A 24128-nucleotide genomic window follows, 5' to 3' on the forward strand; every position below is an offset into this window, starting at 1 on the left:
TTCTCATTGATGATTTTACAAGAGCCCCTTGGATCGTGCTATTAAAATAAAAGTTGGGAGCGTTTAAGCATTTAAAAAAATTTAAATCTCAAGTAGAAAACGAGAAGGACTTAAAGATAAAATGATTAAGATCAGATAGAGGAGGTGTTGTTGGTAAAAGTATCTACTCAGAAATCCCCTATCCCACTCTAAGGTGTGACAGTGCCTTAGCAACAAACAAGGAAAACTACTTTCGTATTCTTCTTTATGAAATGTAAACGAAGAGGAATAGGATGAACTAACCTATGTCTTGAGCTAGTCCGTTGATCCAATCGCTCTCCTCTTTGACAGCTTCCAGCTACCTGCTCCCTTACTTGCCCAGCTTCACCAAGTTCCTACAAGATCACAGAAGAGGAAAACTACACAAAGACATAGATTTACATTCATAACTAGCTTAGGATCATATTTAAGCTAAACATGCAAATATAACAAAACATCATTGGTACACAAGCATGTAGGAGAAACTCAAATAGTTTTATTAATATAACAAGAAGATCCAGGATGAGATACAACCAAGTGAGTCCCGATCCAGCATCAACCTCCCAACAAAGGAATCCCTTCTTCACCTCCAACAAAGCATAAATCACCCAATGCACTAATCTCAATCTCAAAACCAACACCAATTCTCTGCAAAGTACAAAATTCCAGCCTCTGGATCTCTGGGATGAGGGATCCATATATAGATGTATGCAAAGAGGATGAGTCAGCTTATGATTTGACTTGTGGCTTCTCTCTGTCAGTTCTTGCTTCCACTTGGAGACTAAGAGCCTCTTACTCATCCTTGGTCGAACTCAGTGAGGCAAGTGTCATTGAGGAAGATTCTGGAAGCTTCCATTGTCTGTCCACCTCGCGGAATGACACCGCCATTTGGAATTTCCCACTCAGCACACCCTGGTAGTGCATTTAGGTGCGTTGCAACGCACCTAGCTAGTGTACTAGGGTGCTATGCAACGCAGGTAGCTAGTGGAGCAGCTGAAATGATCCTGATTTGACTGATTCTGAGTAGTTTCTGGTGGGGAACTTCTGGGAGAAGCCATAATTGGTTGACCTTGTTCCTCTAGGGGTAGGAACAACACTTTTAGGGACTTTGGATCCCTTGGATTATGCACATTTCATGCTTAGAGTTGTAAGGCACAAAAATGTCTATAACAGTTGCCCCATAAAGTATGAGGCCGTTTATCGAGTGAAATGCTTTATTAGGAGGATCTGAAGTTCTTTCAATGCTGGGAGGAGACCTGTAATAAGATACAATACAATACATTATTTTCATACTGTTTTCATGATCTAGCTGAGGCGGGCATTCCCATGCTCAGCTTTATAAATTCATTTTTATGTACACAGGACAGACAATCGTCTGATGGTAGACTGATGATTTTGATGAACTCATCATCCTTTTGGTAGGATGATTATCTGTGCTGCGATGTTGTACATGTCAATGTCTTTATTTTTCCTGAATATATATCGCAGCCCAGATGGATGAAACTAGATCCGGGGTCTTCAATCTCGTCTGATCTTCACTCGAAGTACAAGTCAATCCATGTGAAAAATGTTTTGAAGTCGAACATGGAAAGACATCGCTTGATTACCAGTCAATGATGTAAACTGTTAACAAGCGCGAGAGGAATCACCGATAAGGATGATGACCCTCAAGGTACTGCAGTACAATTCACGTGGTGTGAATAAAGGACTTGGCGTCGAACACCACGCAAAATCTTTCGGTCGAAGGTCATTGATGTATACCTGTCGCCGGAAGTGAGAAACTTACCATTGAGGCATGCAAGCTTCAAAGTACTGAATGGGGTGTTCCTAGATCAACTTCTTGGATAATGAGCTGATGTCGACAAGAAGCGATCCGTCAAAGGAGGGCCTTGATGAATCCCACATCAATGACAAGGAACGGAGCAAATGATTTTGATGGAGGTGAAAACAATCTGATGATATATGGTTCAGGGTGGCGGTCATGAAAGAATGAAGTATAATGTATGGTAGTGGATGGGACACGGGTGACTTCTCTGGATGACTTCTCTTGAACATGTCAGCGACACTTATGTGATGGATCGGTAGCATTTACCCCGAATGTGGATGGTATGGCGAGACCATGGTGATGTGACCGGTGAATGAAACAACCCAACCCGACTCAGGCACGGAGTGGAAGTGTCATGTTCAAGAGCGACTTGCTACAAATAAAGATTCTTTGAGTTTTTCCCAATTTTTCCCCAGTCATTGCTGACCAGTACCTCTTTATTTTTGTCAAGCTTGAGGAGGATAACATATGCTTGTTCTATAATTTGCCCTTCGGGCAAACCCATCGCTATGTTTTAACGAGCCTAGCGATAGTGAAACTCGTTCTCGTCTAAAGACAAGTTTGTCGCTATTAATGTTTTTAACAAGTTTAACGACAAAGATAACTCGGTCCTTTTGATTTTTAGAGAATCTGAAAAGGTACGTAAAGTTAACTCCAGAATTCCTTTTTTGTCATCTAATCCCTTAAGTCCGAAAAAGTATAAAACAATACAGAAGGGATGAATTTTCGATAGTTTTAACGAGCCGAACAAAACAAGCACTCGATCTTTTTGTGCAATAATCCCTCAGGTCCAAAAAGATTAAAATTTAGAGGAGGGATAGCACTTCCGGTCGCTTTAACGAGCTGGAAGGCCAAAACTCGGCAATCTTTTCATGTTTTACGAGTCAGATGAAAAGAGCTTAAAGAAGACTCGTCTTTTGAGGAACGAGTGATAAAATGGGTAGCAGTTGATTCCAAGTAAGGGTTGGAATTTTCCAAGAACGGCAGTGTCACAAGGATGGCTAGTGAAATCACTCTTCGCAGCTGTTCCTCAAAATGGGTAAACAATCAAATGGAGGTGAATGATCGGCCAATGGAAAAGTGGAGGTGACGGTGCAAACACGACCAAGGCTTTAATGGCTGATAATGCTACATTCACGGTGGTTATTTACCGGAGGATAGTTCATTTTTTAACGAGCTTAAACGCGGGTTGAAACACTTGCTCGGTCTTATGTTTATTTTTTAACGAGCTTGAACTATGTGCTAAAATTGCTCGATAATCCAATCATATGATAAGAATGTCTCATATAAAACGGCAACATTTAGATTTTTGCCCCACATCCTTTCTTTATGCAAGTTAGGAAACGACTAATCCTACGAGTTTAAAGGGTTAGCCTACGGGTTTAAAGGGAGGACCTAAAAATTTAAAAAATAAATAATCACCCCTTGCTTGCACTCCAAAAGGTTTGCATGCCCCAGGTATAAAATACGATTTCAAGGTTACCCCTCAATTTGCAGAAAAAACATTTGTTCTATCAGGAAAGGCCTACCTCTTTCAGGTTACCAAAGATTGTCTCATTCGCGTTACAAATGAAACACTTCTTTGGCGATGTCTACCGAGATAAACAAAGGTGAGTGACAACGAGTGCCACACACATAACTTTGACAAGAGAATCTTATTCTAGAAAAACCCCTCTTCCACCGACGGACGGGGTATAGACTAGTCATATTCTCCCACGGAAACCTACCCTATACCCGAAGTTTTCCTGCCGAAGCAGACCAGGACGTATGCCCCTTGGGTTCCAGTCATATCCCTCCAAATTACTCGCGCTCATCGGGAGGACGGACTGTGGGTTGAGACATTTCTTGCATGAAGAGACCATTTAGGGATGGTATATGACTATTTGCGATGCGTGATCCGGGAAATGAAAGCTGCTCCACGAGCTTGACCACTCTTCCTTCGTGCGGAAAACACATTACTCTAAAGAGTGAGGAGACGATGGCTCCCATGCAATAAATATAGTCTCGTCCAAGGAGTAGGTTATAATCCAAGGGTCCTTGAACGACCATTATTTTCATTTGAACTGTCTTCCCTTTCAATGTTATGGGCACATTGGGGAGGATCCCTAAAGGTCGACTGGTTCCTTTATCAAAGCTTGTCAGATTTCTCATCTCAGGCAAAAGCGATGGCGAACCAAGCGCTTTCCAAGCAGTAGAGGAAAGGATACTCACAGAAGCCCCCTCATCTATGATGGTACCAGCCATGACCATTCTATATATTTGGACGATAATTCTGAATGGTATGCTTGCTGGTAAACGGGGTCTGCCTAGTTGATTCTAGTCGAAGGAGACAACTAGGTTGCTTGGAGGTGGGACCGAGTAGACGGCCGGGTACGGCTCTGAAGAACTTCCTTCCTGCGGTAAAGGAATGGGTAGATTGCCCCCGTGTTCGTCGGAGTCTGTGTTGATGAAGAGAATTTGGACAGTGTCATCCTTGTTCTCTCCAGTGACTGTGTCATTCGAAGATAAAACCTCTGAAGGCAAGACCGGGTCAACTGCCGCCTCGACCTTTTGACTTTCGTCGGGTATGGATTCAGCTGGTTCATCTTCAATGACAGGCGCTTCAGCTGACCACTTGAGCGGGCTAGCTGGATTCTCAACTAACGAAGGACTCGGCAAGAGTTTTTTATATCCAGGAGGAAGTCATAACGGTGAAACTGGACGATCATCCAAAACTCTTTTAGCTTCATCTAAGAAGGGACAACGGTGGATGGCGTGATCGCCTTTGCACAGTTTACAGGGAGATCTAGCTCTCCCTTTTTGTCCTGGGGCTTCACTTTCGCTAGTTGACGGTGTGCTTTCAACATGGCCATCAGAGGTTGACGACACCGGATTGTGCAAACGGGGAGACCAGTCCCTTAGTATCCGAGGGATGTAAGGACAATCTCTGTGAAAGTGGTCTCCCTTGCAAATGACACATGGCGATTTAGGCCTGGTCGGTTCAGTGTGTGGATTTTCGTTAGACGACACTCGTTTGCCCCCATTCGCTTTTGGCTCCTTCTTCTTCTTCTCTTTCTTCTTCTTTTCCTTCTTCTCCTTAGGAGCTTGACTTTTGGCTTTGCCAACCCCATCAAGCGAAGAGGAAGGAGGAGAGGAAGAATTAGAGGAAGTAGAAGGTTGGTGGGTAACTCTGGACTGGTCTAACTACTGATTCGATTGTTCAGGAATAGTGGTGTTCTGAACGACATTGGTTGAGAAGATCCAGACTGGCAAGCCAATTGTCAGTCCTGGAAGCGAAAATGTGGCCATATGGGGTGCACCAACATCTCCCCAAGAGGAGAAGGGACTAGGATTTCCACCAAGGGGAATTCCTTGGTTGGTAGACTCCATTTTCTCAACCTAAGATCAACGTAGGAAAAGGGTATGAATATTCTGTTTAAAATAAATTTTAAGACGCTTGGACACAACTTGTTTTTTCAATTTTAAAGAGTCGAGAAAAAACAAAAGATGACTCTAGTCTCCTTCGATTTTTAATGAGCCTGAAGTGACAAGTGCTCAGATGGACCTTTTCCATTAAGGAGTCTGAAAAGGAACGAAAGCGATTGCTCTGGAGATCTAGGTAGAGGGTGTGCCAAACGAATCACAAAACTGTAGAATACGTTTTACGGTACGGCAATCAATCTTCCCGAATGCTGTGTTCGGTGCATTGCGATCAGTAGGGCGGCCGACACGGCTTCCTATGGATAAAAGGTTTTAAGCCTATAGGGGTCTCCCAATATATACTCGACGGTACGTGGGAGCACAATCCGTACTGGCACTTATCGTCTCACAGTGGAGGAATCACCCAACCATCAGTGAGGACAACAATTACCAGGCTTTACGACGCCGAAACACGTCTCTAGCCTAGACCTCTATGTTGTGCGTTAAGTTCCAATGCGTTGTTAGATTCATTCAATTTATTTTAAGTTGATATTTCTTAGAAGTTTGCCTTTTTGGATCACCACGAGATGTAGATGTAATTCCTAAATGCAATCTAAAGATGATAAGCAAGCTTTTATCTCTTTTCAGCAATGAAAATCCTAGCTACAAGGGGAAAAGAAAGACACAATCTTTTCTCAAAGAGCATAGAGCACACTGTAAATGCACTTTTCCTAAATCAAGCCATACAAAATATCAATATGCAAATGCACATATGCATGTATTTGTTTTCACTTTCTTAATATTGATGCCTAAAAAGAAAGTTGATGTACAAATCTGAATTTGCTTTCAAGTGAAAAACACAAACAAGCTTCTTTTCGAAATCAAAAAGGTAGAGAAGATTACGACACTTTATGATTTTGAAATAAATACTCGTTTCGACACTAGAAAGTGACAAATTCAAACCAAAGGTAAAAGTAAAAGTATAATCAACTGTCAACAGCAAACACACTTTCTCCTAAGATCAAAATCGACACTTACGACAGATCTAAATCTAAGGACGACAGTATGACTATTCTACTTTTTCAATGGAAAACTGTAAATGATGTAACAAATACACAAAGAACATCTACAGCCTTTTTGTACAAAGGAGATGGAATTAAGGCAAAGAAAAGGGGTTTTCAGACAGGTACACACACTAATAACAGGCTGCAAAAATCAGAGATAAAACTGGACAAAATGAAGCAAAGAACCTCAGCTGCACAGGGCAAAGGCTGATCAGCGCACCTGTAGCATAGAGAAACTGAATTGCAGCGCAGGTAGCCCTCTCGGGACCTGTGTTGAAATGTAGAACCTCTTCACAGAGCCTACGCTGGGGCAGAAATGAGACTTCTATCCGGGTTCTGGGTCACGGTTTGCAGTTTAATCTATGGTTTTTGGCCGAGTAAAAGCAATCAGTAAGGTACAATCAGAGGGATTTTTTAAAGGAGGACTAAGAGCTATCACAAAGGGAAATTAGAGCATTTGTGGATCATTTGTTCAAATCATAAACAAATCCAGTGAGTGGATTGAAGTAGCAGCTACTTTGCATTTGATAATGGCAAATGCAGTTCGATTGCTACTTCTGTGTTTATGAAACAAACAACAAGAGAAACACAAACAAACTAACTAGACACGATCCCCAGTGGAGTCGCCATTTTGTTGTTGGGAAAAGTATCTACTCAGAACGCCCCTATCCCACTCTAAGGTGTGACAGTGCCTTAGCAACAAACAAGGAAAACTACTTTCGTATTCTTCTTTATGAAATGTAAACGAAGAGGAATAGGATGAACTAACCTGTGTCTTGAGCTAATCTGTTGATCCAATCGCTCTCCTCTTTTACAGCTTCCAGCTACCTGCTCCCTTACTTGCCCAGCTTCACCAAGTTCCTGCAAGATCACAGAAGAGGAAAACTACACAAAGACATAGGTTTACATTCATAACTAGCTTAGGATCAGATTTAAGCTAAACTTGCAAATATAACAAAACATCATTGGTACACAAGCATGTAGGAGAAACTCAAATAGTTTTATTGATATAAAAAGAAGATCTAGGAGGAGATACAACCAAGTGAGTCCTGATCCAGCATCAACCTCCCAGCAAAGGAATCCCTTCTTCACCTCCAACAAAGCATAAATCACCCAATGAACTAATCTCAATCTCAAAACCAATAGCAATTCTCTGCAAAGTACAAAATTCCAGCCTCTAGATCTCTGGGATAAGGGATCCATACATAGATGTATGCAAAGAGGATGAGTCAGCTTATGATTTGACTTGTGGCTCCTCTCTGTCAGTTCTTTCTTCCACTTGGAGACTGAGAGCCTCTTACTCATCCTTGGTCGAACTCAATGAGGCAAGTGTCATTGAGGAAGATTCTGGAAGCTTCCATTGTCTGTCCACCTCGCGGAATGACACCGCCATTTGGCATTTCCCGCTCAGCGCACCCTGGTAGTGCATTTAGGTGCGTTGCAACGCACCTAGCTAGTGTACTAGGGTGCTATGCAACGCAGGTAGCTAGTGGAGCAGCTGAAATGATCCTAATTTGACTTATTCTGAGTAGTTTCTAGTGGGGAACTTCTGGGAGAAGCCGTAATTGGTTGACCTTGTTCCTCTAGGGGTAGGAACAACACTTTTAGGGACTTTGGATCCCTTTGATTATGGACATTTCATGCTTAGAGCTGTAAGGCACAAAAATGTCTATAACAGGAGGAGAATACACTTCAAGAAAGTTTCAATAATTTTGTGAAGATAATAACACTAGGAGGAAGTATTCAGTGGCTAGAACTCCACAACAAGATGGAGTAGTGGAGATAAGGAAAAAAACAATCGAGGAAATGGCTAGAGCTATGTTGGATGAAGCAAACGAATCCCACCTCTGCTGGGGAGAAGTGGCTCAAGCAGTAGTCCCCCTATCAAACATAACTCAACTCAGGCCTAACAGTGATAAAACCCCCTATGAGTTGTAGAAGGGAAGACTTGAATCAATGAAACACTTCAAAGTGTTTGGGAGTAGATGCTTTATCAAAGTGAATGATAAAAATCCATGAAAATTTGATTCGCGTACTGATGAGGGCATGTTACTTTGGTACTCTGCTCAAAGCAAAGGATACAAGTGTTACAACAAATAGACAAAGAGAGTTGAAGATTGCATTGATGTAATAGTAGATAAAATTGCTTCACAAACTAGGTCCTCCCAAGGAACCGTGAACTCGGGTGGAGAAGAAAATTTAGATATTGAACCCTCAAATATAGAAGAAACATATTCAAATAATAAAGGCGAGGAAGCGAACACAAATATAAGTCCCAAAACACATTTTAGGTATGTACAGAAGGAACATCTTGAGAGTCAAATTCTTGGAGATCAAAGACATGGTCTTCAAACTAGGAGGAAACTTGTTAGCAGTTCAAGTCATGCAAATCTTGCTCGGTTGTGTCAGATTGAGCCTAAAAATATAAGTTAGGAAAGTGAGGACAATTTCTAGGTGAGAGCTATGAATGAGGAACTTGACCAAATTGAAGAGAGCAACACTTGGGAGCTTGTTCCAAGACCTAAAGAGAAAAATCTCGTTGGAACCAAATTGGTTTTCAAAAATAGCTAAATGAGTAGGGTCAAGTAATTAGAAATAAGGCTCGATTGGTCTAGAAAGGGTATGTCCAAATAGAAGGGGTAGACTTCGAGGAAACCTTTGCACTAGTAGTGAGACTATAAGCTATCGGAATGTTTCTTTCCTTTTCCATTCACAAAAATATCAAGGTACAACAGATGGATGTAAAGTCTTCGTTTCTCAATGGAGATATGGAAGAAGAGGTTTATATTAAGTAGCTAGAAGGATTCATGCTCACCGAAGATAAGGAGTTTGTGTACAAGCTAAGAAGGTATTGCATGGACTCAAACAGGCTGTGAGAGCTTGGTACACAAGACTAGATCGATACCTTCTGCAACAGGGCTTGAAGAAAGGTTATGTATATGATAATTTATACATCAAATCTGAAGGCAACCATCTACTGATTGTAGCAATATACATGGATGACATAATATTTGGTAGTAAGATGGAACAATTGGGACATCAATTCACAAATTATATGTAGAAAAAGTTCAAAATGTCCATGCTCATAGATTTTTATTTCTTCTTGGGACTGCAAACTTCTCAATCTCAAAATGGAGTGTTTATCTCCCAATTCAAATACCTACGAGAAACTCTGAAGAAGTTTTGGCTGGAAGATTGCAAGCCAGTTAGAACACCCATGGTTACAAGCTGCAAATTGTGTAAAGAAGATGAAACACTACTGGTAAATCAAACTGAATGTAGATCCATGACAGGAAGCTTGTTGTATCTCATAGCTTCGTGACCAGACATCATGCAAGCGGTGGGCCTTGTGGCCAGATTTCAAGGTTTCCCTCGTGAAAGTAAGTTTATCATTGTCAAAAGGATTTTACTAATATCTTCAAGGAACAATATATTATTGAATGTGGTATCCTAAGAGAAGAGAAGTTAAGTTAAATGCCTACACTAATTTTGATTGAGAAGGCAGTATTCATGACAGGAAAAGCACCTTAGGTCCAACATTCTTCTTGGGAAAATTCTTAGTGTCATGGGCCAGTAAGAAACAAGCCTCCATCTCTTTATCAATAGTTGAAGTAGAGTATATCACAATTGCCACCTGTTGCTCGCAAATCCTATGGATGAATTAGACCTTGAAGGACATTAAGGTAGAGTTGACTAATCTTATTCCAATCATGTGTGATAGTACCAGTGCCATCAGCATCTCTAATAATCTAATCATGCATTCAAAGACCAAGCATATCCCTATCAAGTTCCATTTCTTAAGGGAACAGGTTACAACCAATTTTCTTAGACTTGAATATGTGGAGACTAAAGACCAACTTGTAGATATCTTTATGAAGACACTAGAAAGAGAACCCTTTGAATATATCAAGCAATAGATAGGAGGTGTGATTCCTCCTCCCCAATGACTCAATTTTGTTGTGCGTTGGCAGCTGCTCAGCATGTGGGATCAATTTAAGAATAGGTTCCAGTGGTTTAGGGGGATTTCTCAAAATAATACTTTGCCAATGATTCCAAAGGGGGAGAATATTACAGTTGCACTGAAGAATCCATTAAGAAGACCATGTTTGATTTTAGCAGGAGCTTATGTTGTTTCCATCAATTCCAAATGGGGAGATTGTTGGATAGTTGGAATTGTATGGATGGATAGTAGTTGTAAGTGTGTTGGAATTGATGTCAATTGGGTTGGACTTGTTTGATGTCAAGTTCAGGAGGAGTCCTTTGGTTTTTGCAGTGCTCTGTAGAGAATAATCTTAGTAACAAGCTTATTGGAGAAGCCATAAAATGATGACTATGATGGTTGGGAACCTAGATGTTGGAAGCGTTTCTGACTTAAGAGATCATCTTAAATAATCTTGTAATTAGGACAGTTGGTTAGTACTCTAAAATAGATTTCGAATAATGTGTGGAAGTCTAGAAATGGTCTCCTAGAAGAAAAGTTATTGACTATTGAAGTTAGGGTCTTGAAGTCCTCAGAAGGCCAAAATATTGGGGCACATGGAAGCATATCGGGACCTCGGGAGGACAAAATATCAGAGGTCAGAGTCTTTGGAGTTTTGGAATGAAGGCATATCAGAACCTCAGAGCAAAGGGCATATCCGAAGGCTTAGAACATTGGAGGCTTAGAATCTCGAGACTGCAGAACATCGAGACTCGATTTCAAAATATCGTAATCATATCGGGACATCGAAAAGGACGAATATCGAAAGCAGGTAGGAACACTTGGAACTCTGGTATATTGGGATTTTGGAACCTTGGGGCTTTTTAAGTCCTTATGATTTTAATTCCTTAAGAAGCATCGAGGTTGTGAGTGTTGGCATTATGATACAGGTGTTCTCCTTGATGGAAACTCACTCAGAGATATGATACAGGTGTTTTCCTTGATGAAAACTCATTCAAATGACAGATCATAGTGCAGCAGGTCAAGAGAGAGGTATATGCAGGTTAACCTTGATGAAAGTGCATATACATGCAGGTTAGCAGAACAAAAGGCGTGTACACGTACACACGCAGGTTCACAGAAGGAAAGGCGCGTACATGTCGGAAAACTAAGTTTTGGTCTGTGGTATTTGCTCCATGGTATTTTGGTATTGGTCCATGGTATTTGGTCCGAAGTGTTGACCCCAAGTATTGGATCCAAGTTATTGGTTCTAAGTGGTTTTGGACCATGGCATTGAAAGAGGCCTAAACCTATATAAGGAGAAGATCATTAGGCCAAGGGGTGGAAGTGTAAGTAATGAATGTCTGATGAAGTGTGAGATCTAGTATGCTGGTTATGGGTTTGTGATGCTTGGATCGATCTGAATCAAGGAGGCTCCTATGTGGTTGATAAAGGTTGATGGACCGGGATCTTGAAGACTAAAATGTATTATCATTATATGGTATGATCATGAGTAGATCTGAGTACTGACACATGTTTTATCCTTTATATCTTATTGTCTGGGTATATCTGAAGTTGGAAATTGCAGCGAAGGTATAAGTAATTATCGATATATCTATACGTGGGTTCTCTCTGGTGAAAGAGTGTATACACGCTATTTTGACACAGTCAAGTAGCGTATACATTATGATATTTGATGTTTCATGTTGCTATTGGTTCTAATGGTTGTTGCAGAGTTTTGAGCTCTGGTCTATGTTCTGGTAACTGCATTTTGATGACATGGTTTCAGTGATTCAATATTGGGTGATTCAAAGATTGATGATGCAGGTATAAGTTGATGATTATATTGCAGTGGTGATTGTTTTGTATTTATGGATCCAGTCTAAAAATTTATGAAACGTGGTCCTTGGAAGAAAAGAGAAGGTTGTAGCCTTTTGTAGGTCAACACCTACATACTAGTACCTTGGCTAGTACAAGAGCTAAGGGGGTTGTAGCTCCCTTCCAGGAGAAGCTGGAGAACGAGAGAAGGTTGTAGCCTTCTGCAGGTAGAAGCCTGCATACTGGTATAAGACTTCATCAGTATAGATCCATTGTAAAAAGAAGTTACTTATTAAAGGAAGATAGAGACGAATTGCAGCAGGTGGTTCTCACCCACATTGGGTTTCCACCTTACATCTTGGTGTTCATGTGTGTTGCTTATGTGTGATGATCTGTTCTGTTTTACTGCTCCTGTTTACTATTCATATGGTTAATAATGTTCTGATGCACTCATTAAGGATCAACTAACTGAATCATAAGTTTACTGGATATACGCTTGTTGCATTACACAGAGTTGCGTATACACACGGTTTTCCTTAACTGAAGTAGCATATATGAATCTGAATATGGAAATGAAAAAGTTATATTGATTTGATAATACTGATTCACCCCCCCCCCCCTTCAGTATTATTTCCAATAGCGAGGTGTAGGGAATTAATGAAGAAATTAATTGTGAAACCAAGGTTTGACAGGACCCTTTCTCTCTCCTCTAGTAGGACACATGGAGGTAGGTGATTGGCCCTGTGAAGTTGACATGGCAGATGATGTCAGCATGACGAGGGTGTACAGTGGACACATTGCAATTGATTCAAGATTTTCAGTAACCTATTGGGAAAAATATGGGTGACATGTGTCACCACTAAGGAGGCGCCACAAGGAGTAATGATGATAGCATGATGTCATCTCAGAGGTTGGAATATCGGAGGTCAAGATTTCATAACCTCTCATTGAATTATTCTGAAAAATATCTGATTCGATAAAGGAGCTCCAATGAGGACTAACACTTGGTCATAGGAAACCCAGAAAACCAAGGGTGTAGAAGCGAGACTTGGCATCGAGGTGCTATGGAGTATTTCGAAGATCAGAATTTCGAGACTCCACAGAAATTATAATTTTGAGAGGAATGTCGATACCAGGGGCTTTGATATTTTTTGGTGTCTAGTCGATGGGAACCAAAGTACTAAGGGCATAGAGGATATCTTAGAACTTAAGTGATGTGTGAGCTCTGATGTGGTTGGCGCTTAGCTCAAAGAACCAAGAGGGAGAGAAAATACATAAGGATATATGCCCCTAGAAAGAGCCTAGAAGCCTTAGCACTTAAGCACTAAGCCCCCGATCACAACACTCGGTCATATGAAAATACAAGAAGGGGTTAATCATGTAGGGGCTCAACCCTCAGGACCTCGCAATTTCTGAACATCTCCTTTAACAAAATTTATGATATGGGAAGCCCCGATATTGTTGTACAGAGGTACTAAAGGATGAATGGGTCGACAACTTGATATTAAATGCAAGACATAGGAGTTTATTAATGGATTTAATGGCATAGGTAGAGATCATTGTTTCAAGGAAACAAGGACAACTAGTTACAGATAAGAGCATCGGTCCTATCTTGAGGTTACAAAAAGGGCCATCCTAAGGTACAGTCAAGCTCATAGACCCATGAATAAAATTGGAGAGCCTCAGGGATAGGTTCACAGAGAGGATAGTGCCTAGTTGAAGTGTGTAGTATTGACTGAGAATTAATTCTCAGTATGAAGAACCACACAGAGAGTAGGTAAAGTGCTCAGGTGCCCATATTCAGAGTTTAATGAGGTAGCAGAATTGCAGCATCAGATGCAACAACAACATGGAGGATCTATATAGAGGAACACTTGGGAAGTGAGGCAATAGGCAAGAAATGCAACATTGAGCAGTGTTAAGCACATGAAAAAAACCAGTTATTTCCATTATGGAGTGTGTGGAAAGAGAGTATTGTTGCAAGTGGTGAAGAACGAGGGAAAAGTGTTTGTGAGTTGAGAAACTAGTCCAAGTGTTGAACTGGAGCAGTGTGTTACAGAGAGCCTACGTAATAGAATGCAGAAGTGCATAGAATAGGGAGCTACTACATGAGGTCGAGAGAGATTGTGGAATAGTGGAGGATTGAGAGCAGAAGTTGATTCTGCAATAAACCAATCTGGTACTTTTCTATATTTGCATTACCTTTGTTTTCAGTTTGAAAATTGTATGAAAAGTAGAAAAGTGGCGAGAACATATGGTTCCTTGCATTCATAAGATGTTGGTGCCTCTCAGCAAGTAGGTGCTTTCTATCCTAAGGGGGTCAGTGCCTCCTGCGAGTGGGTGCTCATAAACAAACTGATGTAATTAATTAGGTGCTTAATTTACATCATAAAAACAAATACATTGTGGTTTTTACCCTTTGGGTTACCAGTGTCAATATGTGTATGTTTCTCATTAATGAGCCTCGGTATTGCAACAAGAATGATGCAACTCCCAAGGCTACCGACTTTAATTATCAACTCGGGTTTTGTACAAACTGAAGAGGTGTCGACACTATATGTGCGGCATACAATGTATCCTTCCTTTGCTATCATGATGTAATGGAGTGCATGTACTGAAGTCAAATCCTAAACTAATTGCAGAAAATGAAATGTTCGAAATGGAACCTTAACCTATTGCAAGAAAGAAAGTACAAGGAAAGAGACGAAAATTCAATGTTGAATCACACCATTTCCTAATTAACTTCCAAGAAACTAGTATTTGCAATAACGCTAAATTATCATGAACCAAATGCTATTATCTAAGCATGGACGTAAGAAGAATCAAACATCACTAATGTGCAATTAAGGGGACTGAAATAAATTTGTTTTTGTCTTTTTGTCTTTTCATGCAAAATCAAGTATGCAAACTAATTTCCTTTGGTGATGTGATAGGTGAATTAAGGACGTTGGAGGTTGGATAGGACGGTTAGGAGATGGTTGGATGGTTTGGGACACCATTGGGAGGTTTTTGGTGACTTCCAAGAGGTTTTCCATCAATTCAGCCTCAAAATAGGCCATTTTAGGAAAACCTAAAGGATGTACTAGAAACATACAGGATGATCCTATGGGAATTACAGGAAACCTACAGGATACAGCCGAGAGAAAAATGTGAGGTTTTGGAGGTGATTGGAGGCATAGGAAATGTGGTATATGGGTGGAATGGAGTGAGAAAATGTCTAGGATCACTCAGAACTGAAAACCAAATTCGGGAGATGGATGGATTTGCTCAAAAAGCTTGGAGAAGTTTCCTTGTGAAATGATGAAATTGGCAAGGGTTTAATGACCAAGAAATCAAATCAAAAGTGGATGGGACACATTTTTTTATTAACTAGGATGTCTTAGATCCCTATTTCAAGTGGAATCACTCAAAAATACCTATGTTAACCCATTAAAAAAAAAAACATTACTAGTCGAAAATCTAGAAACTCAAGAACTAGTGAGCTAGTAAATCTAAAAAAATCCTAACCAAATCAAGTGCAAATGAAATGGGGTAGTTTTTTTATGAACTAGAATGTTTTTTTATCTAATGCAAGTGTAATCGAGTCGATTGAATCTCATTATCATGCTCTCAAAAATAGAAGAAATTTATTGTTCTTTTCTAAAAAGGAGGTGGACAGCAATATAGATTTGGGAATAAGAAGACTAATCCAAGAAACTAAATGATTATTATGAACTTCCAAAGCTTTTCCAAGGATGAAATAATTCTTTTGGTCCTGAAAAATAACTTACATTAACCATTTAACTCAATCCTACAACAAGGAATCATTAATTCTAAATGTAGAAATAGAAAGAAATAAAAACAAGAGATGCATGTGAATAAGCAATGAAAAGAAGGAAAGAAAATGATACAAAAGGGCTCTGAGGTTCTTGGGATTTCCAAGCCGAAGGAAAATCAGAGACCTATGGAGGAGAAAAATATTTATAAGTTGAACATGACAACAATCTTCATTATTTTCATCAATAGAATTACATCCCTGCAAGAAAATACAATGGATCTGCAAGAATACAAGCTCTCTCCACAATAACACTAATGAAAATCTATCCCTAGAGGAAAATTCGACTTGCTACTTATAAAAAATGATTAGGAATCATTCCCCATGAATGGAGGAAGCTTTCCCCACCAAAATCCCTTGATTAGTGGATCTAGTCCCCAATACTAGGAATTTGCATTAAATGGTAGAGAACACATTCCTAGATTTTCTCAATCATTCCCTAGAGGAAAATTCGACTTGATACTTATAAAAAATGATTAAGAATCATTCCCCATGGATGAAGTAAGCTTTCCCACCGAAACCCCTTGATTAGTGGATCTGCTCCCTTGATTGGTGGATCTGCTCCCTTGGTTAGTGGAACACATTCCTAGATTTTCTCAATCATTGGAGTTCCAAAATTTGTGCCATAATTCCATAATATCTTGTTGAATTATTATTTATTATTGATCCTCTAGTAGTAGGGAACAAGTCCCTAAATCATCTCCTCCTCCAACTCTTCATAATCTGCCCAATATTCTCATAATATTCCACAAAAAATAAATAATATTAGGCACAAATATTCAATTATTCGTAAACCTTCCTAATGAATATATTAAAATTAAAAATAAATTATCTAATGAAAAAACAGAGGTTTAATGTGATGAAGGATGGTCATAGGCCTTAATTTATGTTTTAAATTAGAGGCATGGGCCTTAATTTATGTCTAATTTAGAGGCCCATCACTCATGTTATGGATTGTATGTACATGTAAATGTTTCATCTTTTTGTTCATTTTTTTTATGCATGAATCCTCTCATAAGTATCAGACAGTAGAGGAAAGAACTTAAAACATATTCAGTAAAAGTTTTAAGAACATCACTATTACCAATTCAACCCCCCTCTCAGTAATTCCTTATTCCAACAAATAATTTTCTTCCCCTTGTTTTTACCCTTGTTTTTACCCTTGTTGGGTTCTAGCTTAGAGTCTGAACATGCATCAGACTCTGAAGTTTTCAACTCGACCACCAATGATTACTTGGTATGACACTCATTTGTGTTGTGAGTGGGGCTCTTGTGGAACTCACACCACTTTTCTTTGTCCTTGTTCATCTTCGTGGTGCCATTATTTCCTTCCAACTTCGATGGGTTGTCCTAGGTCACTCCACCTTGGCTTTGTCCTTTTTTATGTGGCTTTGGGGACCTCTTGCCCTACTTCAAATTCGTAGATCCAAAGTCGCTCTTATTTTGTTTAAATTTGTGTTCAATCTTGGAAACATATCAATATGTTGTACCAAGTGAGAAGATATCTAGGAACTCCATTTATTCCTGAATGTATTTGTGCCTAGAGTCAATGTACTTGAGCACCAGATGTCGCTTACGATCTTTGATACCCAAATTTGTGTGCAGAGTATGAAAAATATTTGTGAGCTCATGCACATCTTGGTCCCTTTGATGCCATAGTGTGGTCCATTATATGTACTTGTCCTCATATCTCCCCACAGGGTAACATTGTTCCTTGACAACTTCTTAGAAAGAGTTCCAAGGGGGGGTGGTTGTAAACAAAGATGGTTCTTCATCCCTTTTCTCACAGTAAGTTTCCCACCCGTTCTGAACATGGGGGGCATCCTTAAGCAATGAAAAAGTAATATTCTCCTTATTGGAGAAACTATGGACTGAAAAATAACCTTCCAACATATTCAACCATTTATCTATAACATCTGCATCTATTTGACCTTCGAATATAGGGATATCGAAGTTCACTTGTACCTTGAAGGGGGTGATGCCTCCAAAGTGACTGTTGGATGAAGATATGGTGTAGGTGGGCATTTGCCGAAGGATCTGGGAAAAGTTTTCCATCATCTCATTCCTTTGCCGCTAGAGGGATTCTTCAAGTAGCATTTTGATATGATCTCCTTCTCCCTCGTATTTCTTTTCTTCCACCAAGGGAGGTCGTTGATGTCGGCAAAGACAGTCTTTCAAAGGTTCAACCAGTTCAAGTCTCATCTCCTTATATCCCGAATTCGTTGGGGACATGCACAAAAAAATAGAGAAAGAGAAGACTGCTTTGATACCACTGATCCATATTTATAAAGGAATGAAATGAAATACAATATAAATATAAACATAGAAATATAGTGAAAACAAAACTTAAATTGATTAATAACAAAGTACTGAAAACAATTTAGATGAAAAATGGAAATAAAGTAACTCAAGCGATGGTAGCTTATCTCTGAGAAGAGATGTGGTAGCTATATGCCTTCTGAACTGTTTTACAATGAGGCTCGAATGCCTTTTTACGAAAAAGGAATAATGGGAAACCCTAAACATTTAAAAACATAACCCTAGGAGATGAAGTGTCAAAAGTTTGTGGGCCTCATTGGAGCTTATTAGAACATCAACTTCCCAGGGTCATAACTTTGGCATACGATCTCCGTTTGGCTATCATAATACCTCGTTTCGAGTATCTACAAGAGGAGGCTGAAAAAAAATAGGAAAAATATATTGCATACTTTTGGTCTCTCTGTTTTCCCAAAAAAACGTCTTACACCCTCAAAACAGCTCCAAACGTTTAGGACCAGAAAAACCACCAAAAATAGTAATTTGTGCTACAATGAAGGAAACCAAAAGAAAAAATGGTGGGGGTCCGAGTGGAATAGGTGGGTGGCCACAAATATCTACCTAGATTAGGAAACCCTGATGGAAATATACTCACAAGACACATACACCGACATAACCCCAGCCAATGTAACAATATACATGCATCACTCTGATCAATAGCATATCATGGGATACTCTCTCCTATCAACACTCAGTCCTCAATACATAACTTTAATCTCAACTTGCAACATAAACTTTGTCCAAACCCTACGTACATGATCAATGCTCATACTCTAGCACCTAGACCTCATACCAATAGAAAGACATTTAGTACTATGGTCCCTAATAATTCTGGGAAATAAACAATACTTTATTGGCAGATATATGTCCCATAAAATTCTAGATACATTTATCTTTCACAAGATTTTTCTACCAAGTCCACAAATGCTATCTTAAAAAAAAGCACTCAAACCTCTAGGCATAAATTTTGAATGCATACACCAGAGGCTTGCAATTAGATACAAACAAATTAACTTTTATCCCACAATTAAGTTCAACCATAAGAAAAAATATGCGCCAGGTTGAATTAGAGTACACAACTATTCAACAGATCGAAGAGATCAACAACAGTTCAGGACTATTCTAATAGAGCTAGATATGATCAAATATTTTCCTTACCTATGTGTACCCACAAATTTTCATATCCAGGAACCAATAAATCTCAATATAAAATAATTGACCTACTCATTTGAATTTGTCCCATATTGAAAGAATACTAGGTCTCGTGCCTCCAACATGAATTAGATATTATGTTCACAAACATTGATTAGATTGGACCAAATCTCACATGCTTTATGCATGATGTTGAAAGAACACATGGAATCATTGCTAAACATCAATTAGATCCTCAGTCTTTCACTCTGGGGCCAGGACAATATACACATTAAGTGATCCCTCCAAATCAAATGAAATTACACGAGTGATATATATTAGAATTAATGTAAGATCCATGCATAAAATGATCATAGAACCAAACATCACTGAACTTTTTCACATAGAATAGAGATATATTCCTAGTTGATCACACCAAATTGTTTAATTAAAATACACCAAAGTAATTTTCCAGTACAGTGCAACAAAGATGCAACAATTCAAGAAATTTAATCACACATTCATGGAACTTGTAGCAAAACCTGTTCACATACCTTAATCCAAGCATAGAATACATCATGCACACTTATTTCACCATGATCTTATTCACATCAATGTATAACAGAAGTCAATTCCAGATCCCTATTCCAAAATAAACACTTATAATAATAACTCGATCATGTGGTCGCTTTCTTCACCACTCCATCGTCCTATACTAGAACATGAGAAGAACCAAGGAATTCAAATGCCCAAATTGCTTCATTGATGTGCACAATAATTGCCTCAGAAAAATTACACTAGATTTGTGGTATTATCTCAGAGTGCTGAGTAGATCATATCCTTCAAGGGTCCACGACTTCCCTATAAATAGTTTTGCAAAGGGTTTAAAGAGAGGGCCGACTTCCAAAAGATTTAATTTAACAACTAAAAAATTCCTCTTTTAAAGGAGTTGACTTGGTCAAGTTTCTTTTATTATCATTTTCACTGGCCAACCATCCTTTAATTGAATCATCACTTAATTTGTGCTTAAGTGAAATTCATATAAAAAATGGTTTTGGCTTTGGGTGAATTGGTCCATGCGTTGGGGCATACTGATTTTAGATGAACATATTTCCTCAACCGAGAGGACCAATGTGACATGTCACCTACCACTGTAATCAGGCTAACGAGTACTACACAATGATGATGGTATTGCATGAAAAATCATTTTTATTTCCATTAATTTACCAAAACCAAGTACGAGGCACATTGATTGCATAGTTGGGGATTTTAGGCTTTGGTATAAGCTTCCTTTTCTTTCTTCTAGGGCTTCTTGTCCATTGGTACTTCCAATTGGTGCAATCCACTAAAATATATTAAAATCATTCAAGATAAAGCGTGTGTTGTTTCCTTCACTGCTTCCAAGGTGGACACATTCATAGCTAACTTTGACATCAATGGAAGCACCATTCAATAATCTCCCCCTTTGTCATTAATGGAAACACTCAACTCCGTTGAGATCATTTCTCCTCTTGTATCCATTCTTATGATTTTCCTCTCTTGATTTCTCTCCCCCTTTGACATCAATGGAAAAGGATAACTCCCCTAACGAAGTATCGCCCTCTATCTTTCTACAATTTTTCCTTTCTCCCCCTATCTCGTTGTGTCGTTAACAACTTCCCATTCTGATTCCACCTGTTAATAAGTCCTTATGAAATTATTCCGAGCTCGGTCTTGAAGTTCCATAAACTATCCATGAATCACAATGCTGACTAATCTTCCTCTTTATTATCCTGATAAATTCTTCAATTTTGTTCTAGTACATATACATGAACCATTTAACTGTACCTAAATAAATCAACTTATCTGACACGAGACATTCCACAAATTTATCATCAAACCACTATGAATCAACCTTCCCAAATCAAACTACCTGAAGGATATATCTTCAATTTCGTAATCACAATTACTTAGACTCCCCCTCTTCAACATTTACAGGATTAGGAGTCTCCAAGCTAGATTATTTAGAATGATATATGAACCTACTTTGTTGTAGAATCACTCTGAACCTTGACATCTTCCTTTGAACCTATAGATTTATCATGGTCATGCGACTTAAAAATCATGAGAGCATGACCTCTCATATTTCTTCATTAAACTATTATTCTCACTTTTGTTTTCTTCTCCAAACCCTCTTGTACCTAATATTATTGTTTTCCTTTATGGAATAATTCATCATGCTTCTGCAATCACGAGCTATATGTCCATAGTTATGGCATTTTAAACATTCTACATGATATTTGAATCACAAGGAAACTGACATATACTTTTTGTTGATGGGGTCATTTGGAAATTTGTCTTGTGTTCCTACAAACTTACTTCTAGGGTTTTGATAATGACCTTGATAACTATCCTTGTCATAATATTTGCAATCCCTAGCCTTATGTCCAAAGTTTGTACATGAAAAACAATACCAAGAAAATACATGAGAGTGTACCTAGATGAGATGTCTTTCCTTGATGATATTTTGAAGACATTCTTTCTTGGAGGAGGTTTAGTCCTTCGTTGATCCTTGTCATTGATTACCTTAGCATAAATTCTTGGAGAAACACCATTTTCAATATTATTCTATCTTTCACTTCAATTTGGCCTTTGAAGTATTTTTCATTTAGGATTCTCTTCAACCTTGCTTTGTGGGGGCTTGGAACTTGTTCCTTCATTGCACAAAGATTTACCTACTTTTTCCTTCAACTTTAAGCAAGAAATGTATTCATCCTTTTAATTAATGACATGATTATTCTTATCATTATCTTGCAATTGCTCCATTTTCCATTCCTTGAGCTTGCTTATTTTGGCTAGAGCCACATCAAGTTATTTTTTCTTTTGAATAACTTTTTCCTCATACTTTTGAACAAATTCCTCTATTTTATTTGTCAATATTTTCTCTTTCTTTTCTGCCTCCTCCACTTGAATTCTTAGGAGAGAAAATTCTTCTTCAAGTATATGATTTTTCTTCTCCATTTTTTTGAGATCACTTAAGGCACTGATCAATTCTTTTTCCACTTATATTTCTTCTTCTTCTTCTTCTTCTTCGTCAGATTCTTTGATCTAAGTATTTTCTCTATCACGATCATCATCATCATATTCATCTTGATCTACATGTTTCTTTAAATAGATAGTTTGAAGCTTCTTCCAAAGATTTTTGGCTTATGAGAATTGATTCACTTTGGTTTTCACAGAATTTGGCAAGGCACTTAGAATGAAATTCATTTCTAAGGTATTTTACTTTTTTTCTCCTTGGTAGACATGTTTCCAGAAATAATTGAATACCATACATCATATCCAAGAGCTCCCAAATGTAGGTTTTAACCCTGTACAGAAATTACCTACATACAAATTCTAAAACACATAAAATAAACAATGCGAGAGCATAACACATATACACAGAGATTTTCCCCTAGATCCCAAAACCGGGACTACCAGCTTGATCTTTCATTATGTTCCTTTCAATGTTATAATACATATTTATACATGCCAAAGCATCCAATACCATGGACCGAAAAACCATTGCACCCAAAACCATGGACCGAAAAACCATCGCGTCCGAAAAACATGTGTGAAAATCATGCACAAAACCATAGGTGGGTCTACCCAACCTAACATAGGGTCCAAAACCAAAATTTTTTGGGGCGCTGCCCCGGACCCCATAAAGTGGGGATACGGGTACCCCTCAAACCCTCTGTGACCCCCCCCCCGCTACACAATCATCGCAACAAAGGGGGGGCTCCGGCCCCCCTCTAACCCCCCAGTTAACTACGTGGGCTAGTCTTGGAAAGAATATAACACAACCCAAAATTCTCCCACATATTGTTTTCTTTCCACAGGGGGCCACAAGAGAGCTTAGTCATTTTTCCAACCCTAAAACACCCATTGTTTCTCTACACCAAGAGAACTTCTCATAGCTCACAGATTTTGTCAATGCATCTGCAGTATTCTTGAAAGTGTCCACCTTTACTAGCAACACCTTTTTGTCTTCTATCATATCCCTCACAAAGTGATACTAAACATCAATGTGATTTTTATTTGAATGATATTTAGGGTTCTCTGCCAAGAAAATTGCACTTTGGTTGTCACAGTCTATCCTTATAGCTCCCTGTACTAACCTCATACTTGAACACAATCTTTGCAACCAAACTGCTTCCTTGCTTGCATGAGTGGTTGCCATGTATTCTGTGTCTATAGTTAACAGTGCCACTACAGACTGTTTCTTACTCATCTAATTGACTGCACGATCTTCTCTAATCCAAATCTCCGGCCCAGTCTGCATCAACAAAGCCATGAATATCCAACACTCTGTCCAATCCTGGTCTTCCTTGGTAGCACAAACAATAATCATTAGTGCCACGAAAATACCTGAAAATCCGCTTCACTATTGTCCAATGCTCCTTCCCTGGTTTTGACATAAACCTGCTCAATACTCCCACTGCATGTGCAATGTCTGGTCTAGTACAAACCATTGCATACATCAGGCTACTGACTGCACTTGCATATGGAACATGGGACATGTCCTCTTCCTCTCCTTGTGTCTTGGGACACTGTTTAGTAGATAACCTCACACCTACAGGAATAGGAACCTTCACCAGTTTACTATCATGCATATTAAACCTTTGCATATTGTCTCGACATACTTCCTCTGGTTTAACAAGAGCTTCCTCTTTGTCCGATCTCTTTTAATTTCCATGCCCAAAATATAGTTTGCAGCACCAAGATCTTTCATGTCAAATTTGGAGGAAAATTTGGTCTTAAAATCCTAGATAATTTCTTTGTCATTTCCAACCAGCAACA

This window comes from Pinus tabuliformis, chromosome 3_2 (genome assembly GCF_031772625.1).
Source record: "Pinus tabuliformis cultivar Carrire ecotype Pingquan chromosome 3_2, CPIR1, whole genome shotgun sequence".
NCBI lineage: Eukaryota > Viridiplantae > Streptophyta > Pinopsida > Pinales > Pinaceae > Pinus > Pinus tabuliformis.